Source organism: Odocoileus virginianus, chromosome 28, assembly GCF_023699985.2.
Source record: "Odocoileus virginianus isolate 20LAN1187 ecotype Illinois chromosome 28, Ovbor_1.2, whole genome shotgun sequence".
Classification (NCBI taxonomy): Eukaryota; Metazoa; Chordata; class Mammalia; order Artiodactyla; family Cervidae; genus Odocoileus; species Odocoileus virginianus.
This window is the reverse complement of record NC_069701.1, coordinates 42045795-42050885: the sequence shown is the minus strand read 5'-3', so window position 1 is coordinate 42050885 and position 5091 is coordinate 42045795.

The following is a 5091-nucleotide window of genomic DNA, read 5'->3' as shown; positions in this document are numbered from 1 at the left end:
TGCGGGGGGGGGGGGGGGTCCCAGTGGATCAGTGGCCCTGGGGGCACGGTCCCTACAGTCTCGTGGCAGTCACTATGCCTCACCACCAGCAGGATAGAAGTGCTCAAGTCAGCACCCCCAAAGAGCTCCCTTCCCAGCCTCCTTTCTGTGTAAAAATCGAGAGCAGATCACCAGAAGTAGGTGTGTACGTGCGTTAAGAAACCAAATGCACACATTTCAGCCTTCTGCTTGTGCTCAGTCACTCAATCATGTCCAGCTCTTTGTGACCCCATGGACTGCCGCCTGCCAGGCTCCTCTGTGCATGCGATTCTCCAGGCAAGAATACTGGAGTGGGTTGCCATTCCTTTCTCCAGGGGATCTTCCCCACCCAGGGATTGAACTCAGGTCTCTTGTGACTCCTGCACTGGCAGATGGATTCTTTACCTCTGAGCCGCTGGGGAATCCCACTGAGCCTTTCAAAACCTGTCAAATTATCCTTCAGAAAGTTCATGAAGTCACACTGACCAACCTCAGAAGGTCGGCTTTAACATCTGACTTATTGTGAAAGCTCTGCTTGCTTCCAGGTTGGGATGCAAAACTCCTCTCGGGTAAAGCCTGGGCCTTGGAGATGCTGTGCCTTTGTCCTCTGCCCACTTTCCTGGCACCTTCTGGGGTCTGAATGCACTGCTTTTGTTGTCTTCTTCCTTGAATTTAAGTGATCTACTTTCTGGAATGTGTGATCTCTCTCAAAGTCCTCTCCTTCTGTCTTTAGAAATCCAGCAAAAGAAAGCTTTGTGACCAGTGCTATCTGGGGGACAATGTCCAGTTGGTGCTGGTTTGGCTCCGTCAGTAACTCATGCTCCAGGGACACTCGGCTGTCCATGTGGTCCCCAGACTGCTCTGGTCGTTTGAGGGAAGTGCTTCAGCCCAAGCTTGTAGGACCACCCCTGGTGAGAAGAAGGTGCTGGTGGGTCTTAGTTTTCAGGATCATCCCTGGAGTCTCCGAGTTAGCTCTGGGTTTGACATGAGGCTTGACAGGAGATGGGGCATGGGGCTAGTCTGTGGGGCTCAGAAAAAAGGACCCCGTGTGACAGGCTGCTGCTGCAGACGGGAACCCATCACTTCTCATTAGCCAAGCTCTGGCGACTCTTATAACCGGGGAATACTGCCCTAGAGCTGGGGGGACACTTTCTATAATTGGGGGACATTATCTTATAGTGGGGGAACACTGCCCCAGAGCTGGGGGACACTTCCTATAACTGGGGGACCTTACCTTATAATGGGGGAACACTGCCCCACAGCTGGGGGACACTTCCTATAACTGGGGGACCTTACCTTATAATGGGGGAACACTTCCCCAGAGCTGGGGGACACTTCCTATAATTTGGGGACCTTACCTTATAATGGGGGGGGATGCTGCCCTAGAGCTGGGGGACACTTCCTATAACTGGGGGACCTTACCTTATAATGGGGGGATGCTGCCCTAGAGCAGGGGGACACCACCTTCTAAATGGGGACACACCCTGTGCATTGACGACCAGCAGCCAGGATCCTGGGGCCTTTGACTGCAAGCGGCCCCTGCAGGACAAGGTGCAGGACCCTGACGCTGACCTCTACCCTCGGGCTGACCACCCTCCACCTTCCTGCCTGGGGCAGAGGGCGGAGGCCCCCACCCTGTGCCCAGGGCATACGGCGTGGGAGTCGTGGCCTCCGGGGGGCGTGCAGGGCTGCGGGCACCAGGGTGGCAGACAGCAGGATGTCTCCTCCCTGGGGAGTCAGCAAGGTGCCTGTCCTCCCGGGAACAATGGGGGGATGTTGACACCTCACTGGGGGGCCTGCCCATCACCCTGGGTGGCAGCCATCCCAGAAGCTGACTGCATGGTGTGAGCTGTCACCCCTCCACTGCTGAACCCCGTGGTCACATTGTCCTGCGTTTATCTGCATCACCACCAGTGAAGGCCCTAGACTGGGATGAGACCCAGATGGTCAGGGAGGACCGCCCACATTGGACCCACCCACTGGTCGGCCATGCCCCCAAAACCATCCTTGAATTAGGAGAGTACTCATCAGCATGCCTGGGCCACATCACCTGCCTTTTGCCAGTTATGTTTTCTTTCTAGAGTCTCCTGAAGGTGAAGGTGAACTGTTGCTTTGTTTTAGGAAAAACACCTTCATGGGGTCTTGGTGCACGCGCGCCGCTGTAACGAGTATTGCAGACTTGGCGACTCGTGAACAGAGCTGCAGGGCTCAGAGCTCCGGAGGCTGGGCGTCCAGACCTGGTCCAGCGGGGTGCCGGGAGGGCCCTCCTCTGGGTCGGGCTGGTGACGTCTGCCTGGAGCCGGGGGCTCTCCGGGGTCTCGATAAGGACCCCGATCTCCACGGGGCTCCACATGCAGGCCCACATCCCCTCGCAGAGGCCTCTCCTCCGACATCATCACATGCAGGGACAGGGTTTCCACACGTGGGTTTTAGGGGGTGCGAACATTCAGTCTGCAGCCCTGGGATTTGTCTCCACAAGGCCAAGACTCTTCTAGAACAGGGCTTGGAGATGGTGGGCAGGACATAGCTTCTTATCGTTGTATAATACGCTGTCTTTATGTCGGGTGACTTTACATCACAAACTGTGGCCCTTGGTGGGGTGACGTAGGAGTGGTCATTCTGCCCCCGCGCCTGCAGGAGGGGCTCTGGATCCCGGGGTGGGAGACACGCAGATGGTGGCGGCCTTCGAGGAAAGAGGACAGGGTGCGCTGTCTCCTCCCCTCGGCCCGAACCTGCGGTGGAGACTTCTTAACATGCCCCTGGGTGTTGCCGTCACCGTGGGGAGGTGAGGAGAGGCCTGTGCACGTGCTGTGTGGCCCAGGATCTGCAGGCGCATCAGCAAGAAGCGTGGACTTGGGTCCAGGGAGCCGTCGTCCACAGCCGGGCCAGGCCGGGCCTGAGTGTGTGCTCGGCGGCTGCTCCTGGCCACAGAACTTGCCGTCTATTTTTCCTAATTCTGGAGCACCTCCTGGTCCTCTTTGGAGGACCTGGGGTGGCCGCTAAATAGTTTAGAAATGGGCATATGACCCAGCTGAGCTCATCCAGGGCTTCTACTGAAGAAACCCTCGATGCACTCGCTCATCTCCTGCTGGACTTGAACCTGGGAGTTTGTACAACCAGAGTCACAGTGTCGTGATGCAGAGAACGGAGGAAGCCCATGTTGAGAGCCAAGGCCAGGGAGGGAGAAACAAGTTCCAACGGCCGAAACCCTGGGTCCAGCCAGCCCTGAAGCTGTCACTGCCTCTGGACTCGGCACGTCAACCAGGAGATTCTTTCTTTGTTCACCAGGTTCTTTTCTTGGGTAGGTCTTTTGGTGACTCATATGCAGAAACTCCATGCTGACGCAGTTTGCAAATATTCCTGGGGACTCTCAGGAATTCCTGGGGTTCCAGCAGAACGGGGACTGAGCTGTACTGCCCATACCTAAGCTGGACCTTCCACAGGTCAGCAACCAGAACCCAGCTCGCTGATCCCACCTACACCAGCCTCACCCCAGGATGGTGAGAGCAAGATGGACGGAGGAGCCTGGCAAGGACAGTGGACAGCAGCCTCCCCAGAGGTCTCTCCCTAGGGCAGCACATGGCAGGGTCAGGGATGACGCCCGCACAGCCTGGCCCCGGGTACGCGTGAAGCCTTCCCTGGTGGCATGGGACAAGCTACAGGAGGACCTACATCCCTGCAGGTTAAGATCCTTAGGATGACAATCACAACAACCGGGATGAGTGGTAAAGAACCCCCCTGCCAATGCAGGAGACATAAAAGATGCAGGGTCGGGAAGATCTCCTGGGGGAGGGCATGGCAACCCACTGCAGGATTCTTGCCCGGAGAATCCCCAAGGACAGAGGAGCCTGGCGGGCTACAGTCCATAGCATCGCAAAGAGTCAGACACTTCTGAGCAACTGAGCATGCACGCAGGAAACACAAATGAGGGAAATGGGCTGGTTTACAGTGAGAAGAACCATAAGCAAGACAGAAGAAGAAAAGAAGAAAGGGCTGCTTTGCAAAAACTACTGCGACCGCAAGGGCGCATGACTGGTGGTGACAGTCACTCTAGAACCAACCTCCATCCCCAGCACCGCCTCCGTTCTTGCCTGAAAAGTTCTCCTGCAGCTCAGGTGAGACTCAGGAGATGCCACACAAGGGCCAGAGGGGCTGGGGGAAGTGCTGGCTTCAAGAGGAGGGTTTAAAAACCATATCCTCTGTGGGGTGCAGAGAAGGCAACCCTCCTCCACTGTTGGTGGGAATGGAAATTGGTACAGCCACTTTGGAGGACAATATGGGGGTTCCTTAAAAGAAAAAAAAAAAAACAACTAGAAACAGAGCTGCCGTGTGATCCAGCCATCCTACTCGTGGGTTGTTGTTCAGTCGCAAAGTCGTGTCCAACCCTCTGCGATCCCATGAACTGCAGCACACCAGGCTTCCCTGTCCTTCACTTCTCCCAGAGCTTCCTCAAACTCAAGTCCGTTGAGTCAGTGATGCCATCCAACCATCTCACCCTCTGCTGCCTTCTCATCTGGGGGAAACTCAAACTCAAAAAGACACATGTACCCCAATGTTCCTTGCAGCACTATTCACAACAGCCAGGACATGGAAGCAACTTAGATGTCCACCAACAGATGAACGGATAAAGAATATGCGGTGTACACACACAGTGGAATACTACTCGGACACAGAAAAGATGGAAATGATGCCACGGGCAGCAGCGCGGGTGGACCTAAGTGAAGTCAGACAGAGAAAGACCAACATCACATGATGTCACTTAGACGTGGGATCTGAACTACGACACGAACGAACCTCTCTGCGAAAACAGAACAGACACAGAGAACAGACCTGTGGCTGCCAGCTGGGAGGGGCTCGGGGGAGGGCGGAGTGGGAGGCTGGGGTCAGCAGATGGGAACGTTTACAAGTGTTCTCAGAACGGACAGACAACAAGGTCCTACAGCACAGCACAGAGAACTGTGTTTGATATCCTACGATCTCCTCTAATAGAAAAGAATATTTTAAAAAAGATGAAAGTATGCATATATACATAAACTGAAACATTTTGCTGTCCTGCAGTAATTAACACAACAC